The sequence below is a fragment of the Felis catus genome, chromosome A1 (genome assembly GCF_018350175.1).
Source record: "Felis catus isolate Fca126 chromosome A1, F.catus_Fca126_mat1.0, whole genome shotgun sequence".
Classification (NCBI taxonomy): domain Eukaryota; kingdom Metazoa; phylum Chordata; class Mammalia; order Carnivora; family Felidae; genus Felis; species Felis catus.
In genome coordinates this window covers 20875903-20899228 of record NC_058368.1, presented here as the reverse complement: position 1 = coordinate 20899228, position 23326 = coordinate 20875903, and the positions used below count along the sequence as shown (strand labels likewise).

The following is a 23326-nucleotide window of genomic DNA, read 5'->3' as shown; positions in this document are numbered from 1 at the left end:
TTCCCTGGAAGGTGGAGGAGGGGATTTTCTTTTCCTCAGGTAAATACATTTAGGGATTCCAATGGCTGTAACCATAAGAATATTTTTTTATGGACCAGAGAACATCATCTTGTCTTATGTAGGATATACACAGAAGTGCTGTGGAAAGGGTGAAGTATTAGATAACCATTATTATTGCTGTTAGTACTCTTACCATGATGTATGTCATTTTATTGCCAAGAAAAGCTACTTTCATTATCTTGACGCTCACTGCATTCCTATTAGGTAAGCAAGGAAGGTATTATTCAACTCATTTTAAAGATTCTGGAAAGTAATAGTCCAGAGGCTTCTGCGTCACAAAAAGAAAGGTGCTTTGGAGTAATTCGGACTTTAATTAATAACGTGGCTCCACCATTAAGTATCTGTGGCGCCTTAGGCAAGTCTCGGACCACTCCCAGGCATCACTTTTTCATTTGTAAAGGAGAAACCTTACTAACTCCCTCTTAGTTTATTAGAAGCATCAGAGATAATGAATGCAAAGCACCTGCCTCAGGGTCAGGCACACCTCTGGCTGGTTCTTCGTGTGTGTCCAGAAGGTGGGGTTGTCTTCCTCCTGGGTTTAGGGGAAAGCAGAGTCCGTCACTTCCTATTCCAACCATTGAACGTAACTTCAAACCTTAGTCATGGAGCTGTAGGATGCCTACTCGAGGGAGAAGGTGGCACCTCGAACCATCACCAACATTAGGTTTCTAAGAAAACCCATATCAAGTGGGAGTCCAACTCCCCATAGCCCTGGATTCTGGGATACCAGCAGCAAGAGCACATTCTGTTTTGCAAAGCACTTTCAAATGCAGTATCCCACTTCACGGTCAGAGCAAGCCTGTGCAGTGTGCCTGCCTGACAGAGACAGAGCAGGATGAGTGTGAATGGAATAATATCCACAAATGCTAGACTCTTTGGTAAGTACTGCTAAGTCATCCAGTTGGCTGAAACTTGGCACAGCTATCATAAAATATAAAATTGGCTCAGAGTTGGAAACTAGACTTGTAGGTTAAGATGCTCCATGCGGCAGATAAGTCACCAAGCCTTCACTTTGTGCCGCAGGGATGAGTTAAGTACAAACATAAATATATCAAGAGTACCTATTGACTGTTACTGTGAACTCAGTATTCAATACATTTTTTTGAATTTCTGAAATTGATTTAACAAGATTTACTGGGCATTCCCTTTGTGAAGGGCACTGCCAGGTGTTTAAGAACACAACACTATCAATAAACTGCCTGTCTCGTGGGGGACAGCATACCGGACGGTCAAGGCTATGCTATCCTTATCATTAAGGGTGGGAGTGACCACGGCTGGCTGAGGTGTCCAGGGGAAGCCTCACTCAGGAGCTGACTCACGAACTTGACCTTGAGGGAATGGATAGGGTCAGGAAGGGGCATGTGTCGGTCTCTGGCTCTGGTTTTTCCAGTCCCACCTATACCTGACCAGCAGGCAAACACATGCTAACATCCGTCACCATGATGAGAAACAGGACTTTCCACCACCCTTCCCCCTGCATCCCAAGCCAGAGAAAGGACCGTTATCTCTGTGGTTATGCACTGATGCCTAGAGCACCCTTCATTTTTTTTTTCTGCCTGGAATGTTTTTCCCTGTTCCTAGCCATTCTTTGGAATGACCTTTTACTTCTCACTTCTCCTTAAAAGCCAAACTGAAAGGTGAGGCATGAAGTGAATTCTTCCTGCACTGACTCTCCAGTGCAACTTTTAAGTCTCCTTCCTGTTCTTACTCAGTGGTGGGGCTCCAGACCTTGATTATGGCACCCTCCCACACATGCCTCTTTGAGGACAAGACTCTATTCATATCTGTTTCCCCAGAACCTAGAATAGCGCCTGGCACAGAGCAGGTGCCCATCAGATGCTTGTAGGAAAGAATAAATGAATGCAGATCACAGAGATTCCCTGCTTGCTCCAAACAGACCCTGGCAACCTCAGCATGTGATCGGGATAGGATTTTCGTTGGTTTAAGGGCCTGTCACCACATTTGGGCCCTTGAACAAATTTGAAAACAAGGATGATTCGTTTGAAGTCTGCCTGTGGGCCTTTTTATTCTCCCAATTTGGCTTTCTGGAAGAATGTAAGGTTTAAAGACATGGTTTGACTTGCCCAAACTCACTCTGCATGAGGCTGGTTGCCAGGTGCTTGGGATCCTCTCCTAACTTAGAAGGTTGGAGCACAGTTAGCATTGGGACCCAGGTTTCCCAGCTGGCCAGGGGTTACCTTCCTGACTCAGCACGCCTCTTCCTAAAAGCTTGCTGCAAATGTAAAATACACCAGAGTTTGAAGATTAGTATATAGAATGAGTGTAATATGGCTCATCAATATTCTCCTATTCTCTGTATATCAAAATGACCATATTTTGGACATATTGGATTAAATAAAATATATTATTAAAATTCATTTTACATTTATGTAGTATTGGGGCTGGGGCCAACCATCATGGCTTCTAACAGGTCAGAACAGGAGCCCGGCATTTCTTCACACGTCCCAGGGAGACAGGATTATAAACCTCCAAATTCAGTGAACCACACCGCTCCCATCCATCATTCAGGAAGACGAGAGGAGAAAAAATAGAAAGGGAGGAAGGAACATTCTTCTAACCAGGTTGGTAGGAACACTTAGACAATACATGTGAAGGCCCTGAGCACAGCGCCTAGAATAAAGTGCTTAATAAATATCTGTTCCTTTCCTTTCAGTTTTCCTCACTGAAATCTAAAATTTAGGGCCCTCTGTTAACTTCTGTAAACATTACATGATTCAAATGCATTTTTTCTCAAATGCAAACAGACCGTTCATGCATAAACTGAGTTTAATTGCATCCCCCCAAATCAGTTTAGGAGCAGTGCACTCTGACTTTCTGAGAACTTCTATGCCTTTTCTCAATTACAATACTTATTTATTTATTGAAATATACTTGACACACAGTGTTACATTAATTTCAGGCATCTAACATAGTGATTCAACCAGTCTATATGTTATGCTGTTCTCACAAGTGTACCCACCATCTGTCACCATAGAGCACTATTACAATACCTTTGACTGTGCTCCCTGTGTGGTATCTTTTATCCCAATGACTTTTGGATGCCATAACTGGAAGCTTGTGTCTTCCACTCCTCTTTACCCCTTCTGCCCATCCTCCACCCCCCTCCGCCCTGGCAACCAACAGTTTCTTTTCTGTATTTATGGGTCTGTTTCTGCTTTTTGTCTGCTTGCTTGTTTGTTTTGTTTTTTAGGTTCTACATATAAGTGAAATCATATGGTATTTATCTTTCTCCGTCTGACTTATTTAACTTAGCCTAATACCCTCTAGGTCCATCCATATTGTCCCAAATAGCAAGATCTGATCTTTTTTTTTTATGACTGAGTAATATTCCATCACATGTATACTACATCTCCTTTATTCATTCATCTATTGCTGGATACTTGGATTACTTCCTTATTTTGGCTATTGTTACTGTACATAATGCTTCAGTAAACGTAGGGGTGCACATATCTTTTCAAATTACTGTTTTACTTTCTTTGGGTAAATAAATACCCAGGAGTAATTACTGAATCATATGGTATTTCCATTTTTAATTTTTTGAGGAACCTCTATACTCTTTTCGACAGTGGCTGAACCACTATGTTCCCACCAACAGTGCATGAAAATTCCTTTTCCTCCACATCCTTGACAATACTTGTTATTTCTTGTCTTTTTATGTTAGCCATTCTGATAGGTATGTGGCGATACCTCATTGTATCTCCCTGATGATGAGTGATGTTGACCATCTTTTCATGTATCTATTTGGCATCTGGATGTCTTCTTTAGAGAAAGTCTGTTCAGGTTCTCCATCCATTTAAATCAGATTATTTGTATTTTTGGTGTTGAGTTGTATAAGTTCATTATAAATTTTGGATATTATACCCTTATCTGATATATTTGCAAATATCTTCTCCCATTCAGTAGGTTGCCTTTTTGTTTTGTTGATTTTTTTTTTCTGTGTGAAAGCTTTTAATTTTGGTATAGTTCCAATAGTTTATTTTTGTTCTTGTTTTCCTTGTGTAAGCAGATGTATCCAGAAACCTGTTGCTCTAGCTGATATCAAAAAGATTGCTGCCTGTTTTCCCCTAAGTATTTTATGGTTTCAGATCTCACATGTAGGTTTTTAATCCATTTTGAGTTTATTTTTGTGTATGATATAAGAAAGTGGTCCACTTTTATTCTTTTCAAATATATTATCGCTGTTAGAAGTAGTATTATCTTCAGTTTTTACATTAAAAAATTGCTTTTATGCTTTCTCTCCTAATTCCCATCTGCTATTTTTTTTCTGGAGTTAATTGAAGCAAATCACAGACACATATACGTTTCAGTTATAAATAGCTCATCATGTATTGCTAACTAAGGACTTAAAAAATAACCACAATACCATTATCTTATGTACAAAATTAATAAAACTCCCTACTATAATTTCCATTTTCCAGGTTCCCCAATTGTCTCCAAAATGTCTTCTTAGAGTTGACTTGCTTGAATTATGTTCTTTCCTTTTAAATCCCATTTTTCTTGTTCTCTATGTCCCTACAAAAAAATATTTAAATAATCTTTCAAAGATAAGATGGGATAGTGACACAGTAATTCCAGTGTAATTGAGAAAATATGGCAAAGGGTGAATACAAGTAAGAAAGGGAGGAGACAACCAAGGTTGGATGAGGGAACAGAATGCCAGCTGTGATGTGCATATGCCTTTTTCCCAAGAGCCATATCTTAACTTCAGTGTTTTCTAGTAGGCTCTACAAAGAGGACCCCAAGTTGATAATACACAATAAAATTGCTTGGAGATGCACGATCTGAGAGATATTTTCCTGTGGATCCTGACAAAAGGAATACTGGGTAATCTGAAAAACCACATTCTCCGTAGTTCAAGTTCTCTTGAAACACAAGAGCAATGAGTTTCAAAAGGACTTAGAAGAATCACATCCTGAGTATTCTAACGCTACTTCCGTTAATCAGTTCCCTTATAGCGTGAACATATCTTGAGGTTTAGTCATGACCATGCCCAGATCCCTGTAACAGCTGCCAGGCTGATCTTTCCTAAAGCTCTCCCACCTCCCCCAGCTCAGCCTGACCGGCCTGAAGAACCCTGCCAGGTTGATCTTCCTAAGGGACCACTTTAAGCCAGATGTGGAAATGGCACTGGTTTGAACACACTGGATATTCTCAAACTTTATTGTCTGAAACTCCATTTGCATTCAGCCATGACCCATCTTTCCATGATATCATCTTTCATCAGATCATATTATTTATGAAATCCAATTGTAGAAGAAATAGATCCAGTATCATTCCTCGGCTACATCAAGGTCACCAGTGAGATGGCAGAGTCAAGGCATCTGGCCTCACTCTGCTTTTTGAAATCTATTGAAAACAACTAAAATCGTTTTTGGAAATTGGAAAAGAAAATATACATAAAACTTGAAAACGGCCCAAATCCTGATTAACACAGTCAGGTTGGGCTTGATTAAAAGAGGAGGCTGAAAGCAAAAGCACGACTCTCAGCACTCAGGTAACACAGAGCCTGCCTGAAATGGGCTGAGCATACCAAGGAAAGAAACCATTGGCTTCAGTGAACAGCAAGGTCTCGGTGGGAAGGCAAACTCGGGCGGGGGCATCCTGAGCCTTGTGAGAGGACGCAGAGCTCAAGGAGGAAAGGAGGAGACATGCCATCTTTACTCAAAAGGAGAGTAAAAGAGTGGGCGTGGCCTTGAAGCTGAAGGGAGGTAAATGCTGAATGCCGCCATGTTGACCATCACAGCTGGCCAACCCTACTTCCTGCGGAAATGGGAGACGAAAGCGCAGGGCAGAGAGAAATCCAAGCTGATGGTGGACCCAGTTCACTTCTCTGTACTCTCTGCCAATCATCCTTTAGAAAATAGTTCACCTATAAAGAACAGTCCACATAAATCAGTGAGTAATCTCGTAAAAGTATGACTAATAATGTGAAAGGAGTTTGTGTGGAACATAATGCAAATACAGTGCAAGAAAAATAAATGAAGGGGACGTGACAAAAGGGGGACTAACATTCCAGAAAATTATGCCATAATGTAGATAAAAATTGTAGAAATAGTTTCTCATGACAAACTTTTTAGAATGGCTTTGCTGAAGCAATAATTCAAAGAAGAGCCATATTGGCTCAAGTAAGACATAGTTAAACAATGGAAAGTAATTAAAATAGAAAAAAGAATCTGTAAGGCTCTGGAAAGAGATAAAAGAACTAAGGAGTACTTACAAAAGTGAAAACTAACATTAGCAACAGAAAAAGAGATGCTGCTTGATTATAGGGCAGGGATAAAGAGAAAAGAGCTGGAAAAAGTAAAGGAAAATAAATAGGAATGAACCAACTATTTAAAATGATTGGTGAGAAAATGATAGATATGGACAGGAGGAAAAGAAATTTCAACTCCCCCATGGATGGTGTCTCTATTAAAGGAAACAGAACAAATACTCAGATATTTAAGTATAAATACGACCAAATCCATAGTTTGAAATAGGCCCAACTATTCCAGGGCGGGGGTGGGGAGGAAGAAAGAAAGAAAAAAAAGAATCAGCAAAATTAGCCTGAGACATGGTTTAGTGAAGTTACTCAACTTCAGAAACAGAGAAAGACTCTAGGCCTATAAATAAATAATTAATTAAGATAAAACGTAAGAGGAAACATGAATTTTAGTTTCAGACTTTTTCTTAGCAACATTAACTTCCAGAAGATGGTGAAAAAGGTTTGCCATGTCCTCAGAAAATGTGTGACCCGAGAATTGGTTTCTTGTCAAATTGTCATTTGATGTTTCCAAGCATGCAAGCACGCCAGGCAAAGAGAACTTCTGTGTCCTTTCTTAAGAAAAAAATGTCTGGGGGCGCCTGGGTGGCGCAGTCGGTTAAGCCTCCAACTTCGGCTCAGGTCATTATCTCACAGCTCCTGAGTTTGAGCCCTGCATGGGGCTCTTGTGCTGACAGCTCAGAGCCTGGAGCCTGCTTCGGATTCTGTCTGTCTGTCTGTCTCTCTCTCTGCCCCTCCCCCACTTATGCTCTCCCTCTCTTTAAAAAAATAAACAGTAAAGGGGCGCCTGGGTGGCGCAGTCGGTTAAGCGTCCGACTTCAGCCAGGTCACGATCTCGCGGTCCGGGAGTTCGAGCCCCGCGTCAGGCTCTGGGCTGATGGCTCAGAGCCTGGAGCCTGTTTCCGATTCTGTGTCTCCCTCTCTCTCTGCCCCTCCCCCGTTCATGCTCTGTCTCTCTCTGTCCCAAAAATAAATAAACGTTGAAAAAAAAAATTAAAAAAAAAAAAAGAAAAAGAAAAAAATGTCTGAAGGTGCCAATCAAGAGATTAAGGGAGTAGCCATGCTGGTGAGGAGAGTAAGCGCTCAATTCGTAGAATCCGTAGAATAAAGGCTAAGCAACTGTAGGCATTTCAGTAACAGAATACAAAATAACAAAGAAATCATAATACTAGTACAAGAAGCCAAGAAGTGAGCGGTAGAGAGAGGGAAAGAAGCAGGGTAAGTATGGGTTCTTTATCACTGTTTGCACGATTTCCAGGCATTTTAAAATGATAAACTAAGTGCTCGAGGGGTCAGTGTATAAAGTATAAAGGTAACAGCCAGAATCATTAGTGGTAATAGATTGGGCCAAAATTGGGCAGGGTAGGATAACAAGATGGAGTAAGTGTGTGTGGTAATTTTCTCATCGTTTGTAGTGATGAGTCATAAAATACCATATAAGAATTTTAAACTGTGATAACACTACATAAAGCTACAAAGGTAACCACTAACAGATCCCAGAATAGACTATAAACCTTTGGAATGATCAGAATGAAAACACACATTCAATAAAGAAACCAAAGACCATATAGGAAAATAAATGTGTGTGTGTATGTGTGTGTGTCTTTAATTTGTGTTTGTATAACATTATAAAGGAAAAATGCAACTAAGGATGATCGAACTGTGGCCAAATATTTTTCTCACGGCAAGAAATGTAAAATCTATTGGAAGAAAAAAAAATTCTAAGTGCAGAACACAAAGCACAATCCAAATATATGTTATACTCAGACACAGATAGCTAAAAGCATGCCCAGTAAATGCAGCAAGAAAAGTAGTGATATTGTTATTATTAGTTCAGGGTGAATTAAGACAAAATTATTAAATATAAAGAAGGACATCTTGATAAGCACTGATGAATCACTATATTGTACACCTGAAACTAATATAACACTGTGAATTATATTTGAATTTAAAAAATTAAAGAAGGACATCTCACAATGAAAAGGGTAAAATCCTTAATGAGGCTCTAATTTTTCTGAATCTATTTATGCATCAAATATCAAAGCATCAAAGTACATGAAGGAAAATCTACTGGAAATATAAAGAGAGCTAGGAAGGAACTTACTGATAGAGGAGTTTTTGATTCCCATCTCTCATGGTTATAAGAAAAAAGAGGTAAGAATAAGCCAGGTCTAAATAACATAGTTAATAAGATAGATCTAAGTGGCACACACACACACACACACACACACACACACACACACGCACGCACACATGTGTCTATTTTTCTAATTATATCAACAAAATGAAAAATATATCTTGTTTTTAACTATTCAACCTTGAAAACAACTGAAATGAAAGAGTCTTCAATAAATTCTGCCAAGCTGAAAAGGTGCCGAGCAGAATGCATTCTCTTAGTTTAAAAAGCAAAGCAAAACAAAACCTTATACATTAATGACAAAAACAGACAACAAAAAACTCTACCAACCAGAAATTAAAAAGCCCAACACAGGGGCACCTGGGTGGCTCAGTCAGTTAAGCGTCTGACTCTTGGTTTCAGCTCAGGTCATGATCTCACGGTTTGTGAGTTTGAGCCTCGCATCCGGCTCTGCACTGGTAGTGCAGAACCTGCTTGGGATTCTCTCTCTCCCTCTCTCTTTTCCCTTCCCTGACTTGTGCGCGTGCTCTCTCTCTCTCTCAAAATAAATAAATAAACTTATAAAAAAAGCCAAACACAAAGAGTAGGATCTGCCATACAAAAATCCTGGGTGAAGTCATTATTCATCTTATGCCAGTGAATTGTCATATCACTTGCTGGGCTCACTATTTCACTTACTAGGCTCCCCCCCACCACCCCCCCAAAAAGGGAAGAATGAAATTACTTTTGTCAATATGCTTTATCTAAACTAGAAATTTCCTAATAGGCATGTACAACTGTGCTACTGAGTTCATTCTGATTCTTTATATAGGTGTGCTAAATTTACTTAGGAAAATTTTTTTAAGTTTTTATTTATTTATTTTGGAGAGAGAGAGAATGAGAGAGAGAGAGAGAGAGAGAGAGAGGGAGCGGGAAGAGACAGAGGTGGGGGGACAGAGGACCCAAAGTGGGCTTTGTGTGGACAGCAGAGAGCCCGATGCAGGGCTCCGACCCACTAACCATGAGATCATGATCTGAGCCTAAGGCAGACGCTTAACCGACCGAGTTACCCAGGCACCCCAAATACATTAAGGATTTAATTGCATTTGCCATGTAAGAGAATAAACTATTTAAAGTTTTTTTTTTATTTGAATTTCTTCCTTGGTTTGAAATAAACAGACTTATTTCCTTGTGTATTGATGATATGAATAGCCCATTGGAGCAGTGTGACTCAAGCAGGTAAGTTGAGGCTGTCATCACCAAGATGGCACTGCCCTTGTATTGACGTTGGAATCTGAGAACCGAACTCCTGAGTGAGCTTGCCCACCTTGTTGTCTACTTGGCCTGCCTTGGCCGTGTGCTGATGAAATCCCTCTCTCTCCTCCACATCCTGCAGCTAGACAGACATTCTCTTCATATACAGAGTACATTCTGCTTTGCCCACTCTAAGATCTGGAAGCCTTAGGGGCATAGAAACGACAGAATAGTCTATTCTCCTTTTCCTGCTGGATGTCTAGCACCTGGCCCACACTAAGCCTTCCCGATGACTGTGTTGTCCTGAGTCTGGGCTCTCCTGACTCATTCAGGGCCTGGCCCACTCACTTCCCAGGAAGGGACTCTTGGGTGTTGTTGGCAGAGCCGAAGCCTGACTGAGTCAGAGACCTTGTTCCGATCATCTTCTCCAGGGACTTTCATCTAACATTTAATAATTATCCTCTCCTTGTACGGCCTGGTTTATGCACGCATTACTCAGCTTTTGTATTAATTGCCTTTCATCTTTGTTTATATGTAAGTAATTGCTAGGAAAATCATGTTTTATTGAGGAAAAAACAAGGAAGCATGTGGCCAATGAAAATCCACTTCATTTCTATATAGAGTGCCTGTTCTCATTCCTTCGTCAAAACCTGGAGTTGGGGAGGAATTGGCGTACAACCTCTGATAAAATGTCTTTGATTCACCATGATGTTTAAACCAGCTTTTGCTATTTGGGGGATGTGCTTTGTAGCAAAAGCATCCCGATGCAATATTATGTGTGATAATGATAAGAGGGTCTACTTCCTTTACAAAGGCAATGGATCTTGAATTTATCTTACTGGTTCAGGGGTACTATTGACACAAATTGATTCACATATGTCAAGCATTAACATATGCTTTCAAAAAGCAGGCACTGACAGGACTGAACTCATCAATTCCTTTGTAGTTGTTTGCAATGATTCACAGAACAAGGCTTCTTTGATCTGTTTCTCCTTTATGCACATCACAAACACAGGGGCTCACTACGGCTGTCAATGTCAGCTGACGCAGATGAATACCTACTTTGAGAAGGCTAATGTGGCTATCTGCTATAGCTTGTTCTTTAATGAATTCTAGAAGAGATCACATCATTTTCTCAGGGACCTACTGAGGATTCTTTTCTACATCTGCTTCCAATACTATTTTTTAGGAATCTCCTTTAATGCACATGATTTTGCTAATTTTTCAACTATTGTATGAGATTTCTTTCCCTTGCCACACAAATATGCAATAGGACAGGGAACTTATAATAAACACGGGCTTCTCAGGTGTCAAACCCAAACATTTCAAAACATTTCTCAAAGCAGTCTCATGTCCAGCTGTATAGCCTTGTTTTGTTGAAATGTTGGACAGCTCTGATGGCTGGAATTTGAAAAATATAAATTGCACAGAACACATTGCAAATATAGCCATTGTACAGTGAATCTCTATCCCTGCTGCCATTTGTGCTTCTTTAACATGGCTCACTGCTAAATATGTGGATATTTCCCTGAGATGATGTGGAGTTTTGCTGAACGAATAGACCTTGCCACTGCCCATATTACCTGCATGAGTGCTGTGATGGCAGCTAGTCTTTAACAAGAAGTTTCTATGTCCCAGCCCCTGTAGTAAGTGCTTTGCAAGCATTATTGCATATAAACCTCACGACAACTCAAGAGTTATTATTATCATCATCATTTCATGCAGATCATCAAGCATCAAGCAGAAATTGATGCTTAGGTATAGTTGGAAGAATGGGTTCTTGAAATCCCTTTTGTCACAGAAAGAAACCAGGTATTCTTGGAGAAATGGCTGAATTCCGCATCTGGAGCAGGAAATGTACATGATCAGCCTAGAATGTCTTGTCTTAAAGTTTTTTTTTTTTTTAATTTAAATCCAAGTTAGTTAGCATATAGTGCAATAATGATTTCAGGAGTAGAATCCAGTGATTCATCCCCTACATATAACACCCAGTGCTCATCCCAAGTGTCTTCCTTAATGCCCCTTGCCCATTTGGACCATCCTCCCACCCACAACCCCTCCAGCAACCCTCAGTTTGTTCTGTATATTTAAGAGTCTCTTTTATTTTGTCCCCCTCCCTGTTTTTATATTATTTTTGCTTCAGTTCCCTTCTGTTCATTTGTTTTGTATCTTAAATCCCACATACAAGTGAAGTCATATGATATTTGTCTCTCTAATTTCGCCTAGCACAATACACTCTAATTCCATCCACGTTGTTGCAAATGGCAAGATTTCTAGAATGCCTTGTCTTACCAGACAGCAATGGAGCTAGTGAAGACTTGTAAGGTTAGGATGAACAACCTATCCCAATTTGCCCATCACTTTCCTCACTTTAAAACCCAAAGTCTTGTGTCACAGGAACCCCCTTGGTCCCAGGCAAAATGGGATAGTGGTCATGTCAAATAATAATACAATCATGTCAAAGGACATGGGAGCCAACTTCAATAGGCCCCCGTAGGACAAAGAAGGATAATTTGAGTATAAACAAAGATAATAACTACAGTGTATTGAAATACATCAAATAAATATAAATCCATGAGCTCATAGTGATACAAAAACCCAGCCAGTTGGTTATTATTGGAGGGAACCAACTCATTATTTTGAAAATCAAGTCTTTATCTGGCCTTTCTTAAATAAATAGTAACTCTTCAGTATCCTGGTTGTAGATCAGGGGGAGTTTCTTCCTACAGAAGTGTTCCAGCTAATACATGAAGATAAAAATTAGAATAATACCATTTTTCAACCTCTAATGAATCCAGACATTGTGCATAATCAGCTTCTAATTTCACGAGAAGAGAGACAACCAAATATTATGTGCCACCTGTTGGAAGAACTAACACCACCTATGAAGAATTCGTCTAGATTTAATTACAGGAAACCCAGAGGACACAGGGCCATGTTAAACAACACCCAGGAATGCAATCAGCAAAATACAGACTGTGGGAAATTCTACAGGACAAACGACCAGTTTTCTTCAGCCAGTAATTGCATGGAAAAAAAGATGAAAGCAGAATGTACAGATTAGAAGAGACTTAGATATATCCAACCAGTTACAATGTGCCTTGGAAAGTGATTCAAACCAACACGCTATATAAATTACAAATTTTGAGAGAATTATAAATTTAAACACTGGTTGCTTAGTTGATGATGCGAAAGAATTATTTAAAAAGTTTTAAGTGATCATGGTAGCCTGGTTTTATCTGTTTTACAAGTATCCCTTTGTTTTAAAGATACATACTGAAATGTTATGAGTTAAATCATATGATAATTTATTATCTGGGATGTGCTTCAAAATAATATGAGGGGGTGGGGGAGTGGGTTACAATACAAATGAAACAAGACTGGCTGCATTAATAATTGTTGAAGGTGGGTGAGAGGTACATGGGTATCATATACTGCTGGATCTATGCTTATACATTTAAAAAATTCTTTATAATAAGAAGGATGGGGTTTGGATTAAGTTCTTAATATCATATGGCTAGAAAGTAGATGAGCCAGGATTTGGACAGACAATTTTAGTCTAGAATTGATTTTCTAAGTGCTATACTACCTCAAAACATATCTTGAAATGTGGATATTAAACAGTGGCAGAAGATCTGGACAGAAGTAACTTGCCACTTCTCATCTCCCCAGTGATAGTCATTTCGGAGTCTAAAATGTGGGATGAGTATAGTGCATTGAATTTTAGGAAACTGAGCTCTTCCTAAATATTCTGGTTAGCTGTAATAATGCTTCTATATTTATTTTTCTGCCCTTTCTCTCTGAGGGAGAGCATCTCATTTCCCTAGGGGATGCATACATGTCTTATAAAGAATCTCTCATAAGACAATAGTTAAGTTTCTTCAAAGAAAAGTCTGCTCCAAGTCTTTACTTTTCCTGAAAGGTGACACTTAATCTCAGTCATTTTATGTCTGTATTTCACTTAAGGGTTTTCTAAATCAATTCAGGGTTGACTTGTTGACTTTATTCCTGCTTCTCAATAGAATTATATCAAAATTCTGGTTGCCTGAAGCCATCAGGGCATGGGGAGGGAATGGGAAGGGTATCTAGTCTTGGCATCTATCTATGGGGCATCTCCTACCTTATCATCAGCCATATTGGTCCCTAGGCACTGGTAGATATGCTCATAGAGCTCTGTTCCCTGATATAGTCTCTGATGTAAAGTCTAACCAGATCATTCTGTATCTCTCTTGCCCCATGGTGAGGACCTTCAGGTCCACTGCCTTCTGAGAGAGCACAGTTCTCTTGAATGCTCTTCTTCACCACGGAAGCTTTCTCAGGACCTTTTGCTCAGGTCTGCTGGACTTCCCATTTAGTCTAGTGCTGTTCCATCTACCCAGGTTAAGTAAGAGATCTGCGCATGTACTGCTCCCCCAGACTCCACCTAGGAAACAAAACACTGGTCTCTTGCACCCTCAGAACCTCAAATTGCCAAGCGTTCCATCATGGAACCACCATTGTGGATTTTCACCTCAAGACAAGAGAGAGTGCAATATCCCTTATGAGACTCCCTTAGTACTTCCATACACACACACACACACACACACACACACACACACACACTCTTATATATATATACACACATATATGTATATATATGTGTGTGTGTGTGTGTATATATATATATATACACACACACATACTTATACATACACACACACACACACACACACATACACACACACACACACATTTGGTTCCTCTTTTAACCCAAGGACTTTTTATCTAGTGTCCAATGGGCAGAAAATTCACTGTGCTCACGCAATCTTCCAACTCTTGTCTCACATCTGGACCTCACGTTTTAAAGCTCAAAAGCAAAGAATTAACACGTTATTTTTGTTCTCCACAGTGAGCTGTGACTTCCCTACAGGCAACAGATCCTCCATATCTAGCCGGCTAAATAGGGGAGGGTCATGGGTTAACGTTAAAACACCATCTTGCCACACGGGGATTGTAATTGTACTGAATGGGCTGCCACGAAGTCCATGAAACCTGGAGTTCTTTCTCTTACATAGCTACTTTTGAAGGAAAGTAGATTCAACTGATTTTTTTTTCCAGCAAAAGCCGCTATGACTTATGCCATTTTCTTTTTTAAGTGGGACTAAACCCTCTTGCTCTTGTTACCGCTAATTAGACTGAAAAGCAATTTATCAGACACAGACTACTACTTATGAATTGCACATGAGGAAAACTGACAATCTCTGAGGTGGCTGCGCAAGATATTTGACCAAGGAGGTTAAACATTCAACCAATACTGAGTTGGTACAAACTACCTCAACCACATCCTCCCATTTATGGTTAATAGATGGGTAGATGAACAAAGAGAAGAAAGATAGTTCCTTTGCGCTAAGGTGGCCATTGCAAAGAATGCTGAGCCACTTGTTGGCAACTGTAATTTGCACTGTGTACTGCATGGTGGGGAATTTTGGGTTCCGAGATGATCGTGTGGTTGGTGGGGTTAACTTCCACACTACCTCATGTTTTGTATATATTTGCATTGAATCTGCATCACTTGGGTAATCTAGCATGTATCTTTCCTGAGTCTGATAAGTACCATGATACCTACTGTCTTAGTCAGCTTGGGCTGCTATAACATGAATACCATAGACTGGGTGACTTGAACAACGGAAATCTATTTCTCACGGTTCTGGAGGCTGGAAGTCAGAGCTCAGGGTGCCAGAGTGGTGAGAGCCCTCTTGCTGGTTTGCAGACTGCCTTCTTAGGCTCTCTTTATTTCTGTTTATAAGAGCACTAATCCCACCATGAGGGTTCCATCCTCAGGATCTAATTATCTCCCAAGGCCCTACCTCCTGATGCCATCCCATTGCGGGTTAGGGTTTCAACATATGAATTTTGCAGTGGGGACACACACGCATAGTCCCTAACCCCTACTTCATGGGATGTGAGGATTTAATGAAATAAAGTATATAAACTTCCTACCACAGTGCCTGGCACATACTAAGTAGAAGCCTAATATGTTTAAAATTTCTTACTGATTATTATTGATTGACTCATTAACCTGTTGCTACTGTAGATTTTTGGTTGAACCAGTGGCACTAAAATATTTTCACTCTATTCAGGAATCCTCAAGAGGCTGAACAATCATTATTTAGTGATCATTATTACTTATTAAAGAGTCACTGTTTATTTGTGACAGTACTAGGAAACTCAGTGGCAAAAGGTTTTGCATTTCTTTTTTCTCGAAGTTAGGAACTCTCTTAGGATAGAGAGGATAAGAAAGATCCTGTTCCCCTCCTCCCAAGATTTCCTAATTTCCTGAAACAGGTAATTATTGTTGCTTTTTGAATTGAGAGGAGAAAAGGAGTGACATGATTTGTTAAAAATTATCACAAGCAGGGAACCATCTGGATCTCCTGACCATGTCCGTAATGCTTTTTCCAGAAGGTCGTACGGTTTCTGATAACAAATGCATTAGTAATCTATGGCTGCGTAACAAATCACCCCCACATTTAGCAGTTTAAAGCAACTGCATTTATTAACTCATAGTCTCTGAGAGCCAGGAATGCAGGGAGAGTGCACCTGGGTGTTTCTGGCTCAGTTTCTCTCAGGAGGTTGCTTTTGAAGTTGCTGGTCAGGGCCTAAGTCACATCAAAGCTCACCTGAGATGGGAGGATCTGCCTTCAAGTCCATTGCCTCAAGTTCCTTGTGGGCTAGTGGACTGAGGGCCCCAGTTCCACATTAGCTGTTGGCCACAGGTATCTATCATTTCCTCAGCACATGAGCCTGTCAATGGGGCATTCAACATGGTAGCTGGCTTTCCCCAGAATAAATGATCCAAGAGAGAATAAGAAATAGAGTGACCCAAGAGAGAGAAATGTGGTCATTGAAGTGTCATATTCTTTTTCTTAGAATTGAATCATAAAATCCAGCTCTCCTCAAAGGGAATTGCACAAAGGTATGAATGCCAGGAGACAGGGGTCATTTGGGGCCATCATGGAAACTGTCTATCACACAAAGATACATCTGACACAGTCCTGGGCAAAGAAATGGCTGGACCTAAAACCTCAATTCCATAGTTGGTTGCTTGGAGACTTTCTGTCTGCATGGAGAGTTCTAGTGTGACTATATAAGAATTCAAAAAGAATTTGCAACAGATATAAAAGCAGATCTAACACCACATTATTATATTCATTATATATATGACGTTATTCACTTGAATGGATAATGAGATTGGAATGTTGGAAAGAGGGCTATACTTATACTTACATTCTTTGAGTCTTAGGCCTGCTTACACTTACTGACCATTCACCAAGTGTCACTAAGTTTTCAGGCATTTTTGTTCAGACAACAGCTCTACTCCAAAGACAATGTAGGAAGTATACTTAGAGACCATCCAAGTTTCTACATTATGGATTTCCCACAGGAGGCATCTATCACAGAAAATGTTAGAACTTATGTCATACTGTGGTTGGATGGCTCTGCATTCACCGGGAGCTTCTTAGTAAATACATGAAAATGATTCTGTCTTTTAAACTTTATAGTCTTCTTGAAATATCTCTGCATTAGTAGCTATATTCATTATAAGACTATCAACAGAAGATATTTTGACAGGGACACTTCTTCTGCCTTCCAAAGTCTTTGAATCCATGATTAAGATGAGCAACGCACAGAAAAGAAATAAATATGGCTGGTACTGCATAGGGTCAATGGGCAGAAGGACTCCAATTTCTGCAAAGGCCATGGGAAGGAAAGGAGGAAGAAAGGTTTCACTTGGGAAAGAACATCAGAAGCCACAGGAGAATAGGCACTCCCACACATTGCCAGTAGGAAGGTACATTTTTATAACCTCTGTGGAGGTCAATTTGGCAATATACATCAAAATTACAACATACTTAGATCTTTTGACCCAGAAATTCCACTTGAAGGAATTTATCTTAAGAATACACTTGCATGCATGTGATGTGATGTTTGTAGAAGATTACTCACTGCAACACTGTTCATAGCAGCAAAAGACTGGAGTAATTTATTTTATTTTATTTTTTTTAATTTTTTTTCAACGTTTTTTATTTATTTTTGGGACAGAGAGAGACAGAGCATGAATGGGGGAGGGGCAGAGAGAGAGGGAGACACAGAATCGGAAACAGGCTCCAGGCTCTGAGCCATCAGCCCGGAGCCCGATGCGGGGCTCGAACCCACAGACCGCGAGATAAGACTGGAGTAATTTAAATGTTCATCACTAGAGGAATGGTACAAAAAAAAATGGCATGTGCTCATAATGTAAAATTACCTAGTTGTAAAAATGTATGAGGTGGTCCACACAAAAACCTGTACATGGATATTTATAGCAGCTTTATTTATAACTGCTAACACTGAAGAACTAAGATATCCTTCAGTAGGTGAATGCCTAACTGTGGTAACATCCACACAATGGAATATTATTCAGCATAAAAAAAAATTCAAGACATGTGAGAACCTTAAATGCATATTACTAAGTGAAAGAAGTCAATCTGAGAAAGATTATACTGTATGATTCCAACTATATGATGTTAACGGAAAAAGCAAAACTATAGAGACAGTAAAAAGACCAATGGTTGGCCGGAATTAGGGATGAGAAAAGGGTGAGAAGGCAGAATATAGAGAATTTTTAGGGCAGTGAAACCATTCTGTGCAATACGATAATGGTGGTTGCATGTCATTACATATTTGTCCAAAGCCACAGAATGTACACCGCCAAGAACGAACCCTAACTTAAACTGTGGATTTTGGTGATGATGGTGTGCCCGTCATGTAGGTATTTCAGTTGTAACAAATGCACCACTCTGGTGGGGGATGTTGATAGTGCAGGAGGCTGTGCATGTGTGGGGACAAGGGGTATATGGGAAATCTCTATGGTTCCCGCTGAATTTTGCTGTGAATCTAAAACTGCTCTAAAATACAAAGTCTATTTTTTAAATAGTGTGAAGAAGCTCGTTGTGTAGTAACACATAACATCTTTAAGATACACTGTTAAGGAACGAAAGGGGGGTCTCTCCTATGAGATCACCTGGTAGGAAAAGAACTCGTTAAGAGGTGCACCACCTTCTGAATGTAGCTCAATGGCGTGAGGCGGTGTTCATGCAATTTACCACTTGTACTTATTTGCCTTTCTTAATATACTAAAATGTTAAGTATACTAAAATGGCGGGTGGTGCTCTATTCAAAATATACCTCGTCTTATTTTTTTTTTTTTGAGCTTTATTTTATTATGGTAAGAACACTTAACATGAAATCTACCCTCTTAACGTATTTTTAAGTGTATGATACGTTATTGTTGACTATACGTAATTTTTTAGAGCAGATCCCTGGAGCTTAATCACTTTGATTAACTGAAACTTTGTGCCCCTTGACTAGTAATTCCTCATTTTCCTTCTCCCCAGTCCCTTGACAATCACTACTCCATTCGTCGATTCCGTGAGTTTGACAATTTAGGTACCTCATATAAGTGGATCGCACTATTTATCTTTCTGTGATTGGCTTATTTCATTTAGCGTAATGTCCGCATGGTGCATCCATGTTGTCACACGTGAAGGATTTCCTTCTTTTCTAAGGCTGAATAATATTCCATTGTGTGTATATAGCACATTTTCTTTATCCATTCATCTGTCAATTGACATTTACCCTTTTTCCACATCTTGGCTATTGTGAATATTGCTGCAGTGAACACAGGAGTGCTAATATCTCTTTGAGGTACCGATTTCAGTTCTTTTGCATAAATGCCGTAAGTGGAATACCCAGATCAAATGGTAGTCCCATTTTTAGTTTTTTGAGGAAGCTTAGTACTGTTTTATAGAGAGGTTGCACCATTTTGTGTTACTACCAACAGTGTGCAAGGGTTTCAATTCCTCCACATCCTCACCAGTGCTCGTTTTAAAATATGCCTTGTCTTACTTTTCAAGTCATGCTTCGCTCCCAAGAATATCAGCAGCAGCATCTGGTGAGAAGGGCAGTCATATGAACTCCCAAGTGCTTCTATGGGTTGCTCCACATCAGGGTGCAGATTCATAGTACATCCAGATTAGCCAGTTTATCTTGACTGAAAAGCAAACAGTTCATTAATCATAGCATAACCTCCTCTCACCCTGTGTCCCTATTGCCTGCCTATAAGGGAAGCGACATATTTATTTATTGAACAAAACAAAACTCCTGCTTCCAACTAGTGGGAGAAAAGGTCAAATTGCCAAGCCATGATGTAATCAAAGAGCAAACGGTAAATAACTCTGAGGTCACATCTATGGTATAGAACTATTTGGAAGAACAGTGGAGTCTTAGGCAGTTAGAATGCCTTTAATGACACTGAAATGGAAAGAATGTGAGCATGTTGGCAAAGTTAACTGGACGGGGACTGCTTTTGGCCACCTCAGAGGGTCCAAACAGGACGGAGATTGGTGGGAACTCAGAGCTGGTGCTCTTTAAGAGAAGAGAAGAAAGAAAGGGAGGTAGAAGAATGGGTCTGTTGTTTCTGGAAGATAGGAGCAGAGATTGTCAAACTCTGAACCTTTGGTTTAGGGGAGAAATTATAAGGAATGGGAGGGACCTAACCCAGAAGGCAAAGAGCGTATTCCCACTGGCTCTGATGCCCCTAAAATTCTTTCCAGATGCCTGACTTCATGGAAGGGGAGAAGAAGTGCCAGAGAGCAAACAGGAGGCAAGAGGAGGTGGTGAACCAACAGCGGAAAACAAGGGGAGGAAAGTACTTCACATCTCTTCTGGAGAGATCATTTTATTTTCAGTTCTCCCAGAAATTATATCGGAACAATTTTTTTTCCTGAAATAATATATACAGCTATTGATAGCCTAGTATTCCCTGTTAGCTTCCACTCTTACCAGCATAGGGAAGGCAATCCCCTCAATACTGACTGAGAGCCCCTGTGTTAGGTGCTGAGGTACAAAATGAAACCAAGGAGTCCTGAGCACCCGGTGGCAGAACCGTGTAAAATATGGTTTCTCTGAACATGACCCCTCTGGTCAGAGGTGGGTCGGCCAGGGCTTTGTCTGTTCAAAGCCAAGCCCAGCCACATGGGATAGAGGTCGGATGTGCTGGGGCGGACCAGGGGCCAAGATAGCCAGGGATCTGGCTTTGAATCACTCTGGTATTCGAGCTTTTTTCCCTGAAGAAAAATGAGAAAGTACTGGTCATGTGGCTGTTGAGTATTTTTCAATAAGCAAGCCTTATTTTTATCATGTTATGAAATGCTTGTCCCCGAGAGCTCTCTTTAGGTGCATGGTAAGTGCTGCGACACCAATCGGATGCCCCCATGCCAAGAGGCTGGCATCTTGATTTTTGTGGGCCCTAAGCACTTTTACCTCTGTCGACCTCTTCCCCTCAAAATTAAAAAAAAAAACAGATTAAAAGTTATATTTTCAAATTTTATTTTTTAAATTATATCTTATAACTGCATTTGTGTAAAGATGCATATTATATATAAATTTTACATTAATATTATATATAAAACATTTTTCATCCTAAAAGTGGATATTTTTGCCTCCTGAATTGAAAAGAACTTGCAACATTTCTGTGGGCCCCTAACGTCTCGTGGTCCTAGCGATGACCTGCTATGCCTCACGTGGAAGTTGGTCCCAGATGCCACCCTAAGCCTCCCTGCCACATTAACGCCTCCACTGGAGATGGCAGTAGACGTAGATGGCATCGTTCTGAACTCACTGTGGCCTCGTGCCCCAACCAGCTGGCAGGTAGAGACGCCACATTAGTTCTTCTTCCTACGCATGTATTCAGGTCAGTGTTGTTTCATGTTTCTTGTAGCAGCTCAAGGCATTTCACGTGTCTTTTCACTCTGCTCCCTGCTGTATGTCCCGCAACGGCATTCACAGAGACGGATAGGATGAGCTGTACAACAGAATCATTCAAGCGGTAGAACAATTCTGAAACACAAGTGGGGAGGAATTGCTTGCACTTCTCTCATGGATTAGCTGAAAATCCAATGCAAGTCGTCAGTGGTTATTCAATTCATAACAAACACTACTGATGGAAAGAACCAACGGAGAATAAAATCGACAAAGGCTAAAGCTGCACATCGTGAGACTTACTATTGCCAAGCGCGGACAGGAAAACTAAAATCCTGGCAAATTTTGGATCTGCGAAATTGGACACAGGAAAATTGGATTTCATAAAAATAAAAGATACAGAACACATTGCACATTGTCAAAACTCTATGAAAGATGATAAATCAAAAGCAACCAATGAACAAACCCTTGAGAAGGTGAAAAGGCAAATGGAAAATAATTAATCCTGATTCAAGTAACTTTTCTAACGCGAATGCACGATATAAAAGTATCACTGCATTGTAAAGAAAAATTTTCATAAATTAAAGCGTGGGTAATAGAATTCACTTTGGAAAATTAATTAATGTGAATAAAATTCTGATTAAAATTCTAGGAAAAGCAGGACTGGAAATATGCAGGGCAACAAGAGATGAATTGATTGATTTTTAAATATTTATTTATTTTGAGAGAAAGAGAGAGGAGAGAGAGAGAGAGTGAGAGAAAAAGAATCTTAAGCAGGCTCCACACTGTCAGTGCAGAGCCCCACACGGGGCTTGATCCCACGACTGTGAGATCATGACCCCAACCTAAATTAACAGTCAGACACTCATCTGACTGAGCCACCCAGGTGCCCCAACAAGAGATTTTTTTAAATGGCAGAATTTGCCTCCAGCTGGCTGGTGGGGCAAGTGCAACCTCATAGAGAATAAAAGCAAAAAAATCTCCCTTTGTAAATGTTGTCTCCTTTGATCCCACATCCCTCACATCCACTGGTATCTGGAACTGTCCTTTTAGAACATTCCAATGCAGTTATAGTAGAATCTGTACATGTATAACTAAATTAACATTTTAAAACTTTATTGCAGGAAAAGAAACTTTTAAAATAAGATGTTCTTGGGGAACCTGAATGTCTCAGTCAGTTAAGCATCCAACTCTTAATTTTGGTTCAGGTCATGATCTCATGATTTGTGGGATTAAGCCCCGTGTCGGGCTCTGTGCTGACAGCATGGAGCCTGCTTGGGATTCTCTCTCTACCTCTCTATGCCCCTCCCCCACTTGCACATGCTCTCTCCCTCTCTCTCAAAATAAACAAACTTAAAAAAAAGTGCTTTAATAACTGAAAAGTGTATTAAGACTTTGGGACCCTATATCTCTTTACACCATTTTAACTCTGAATTTTGGTTAATTCCATCATTTTAATTATTATTACAATTATTATTAGAGCTTCTCTAAGACTGAAGTTTGCAAAACCTGTCTGGATAGAGCAAAGTTGTCACATCAGAGATCTGTGTACATTCAAGAGAGAAAGAGAGTCTTCTGGGTTTAGAATAAATTGACTCACTAACAGGAATGTAGAGGTGGGCATTGCACTTTGGAGAGCATTGTTTCTATTCCAAATTATAAAATTATATATCCCAGTTAATATTACTAGAAGCAATTTCAATGGTTCCCTTTAGTACAATAGGTTGTGAGCCTCTCAGGAAGTAATTGGTTGCTAAGGAAAACCATGAGAAAATAGACAGAGATGTAAGATAGGCTCCAATTTCTCAGAAGTACCTTCTGATCCAATCATA

At 40.0% G+C, this 23326-nt stretch overlaps 1 long non-coding RNA gene across 2 annotated transcripts in view; it reads left to right on the top strand.

Moving 5' to 3' along the window:
- The window catches only part of LOC123383991, a 116781-nt gene extending 94686 nt beyond the window's left edge, over positions 1-22095 (top strand). For both annotated transcript variants that reach the window (XR_006594468.1, XR_006594463.1), the window contains one exon: positions 20348-22095. This is a non-coding gene — a long non-coding RNA (uncharacterized LOC123383991). The remainder of the gene's footprint in view (positions 1-20347) is intronic.
- The last annotated feature ends 1231 nt before the right edge of the window (positions 22096-23326 follow it).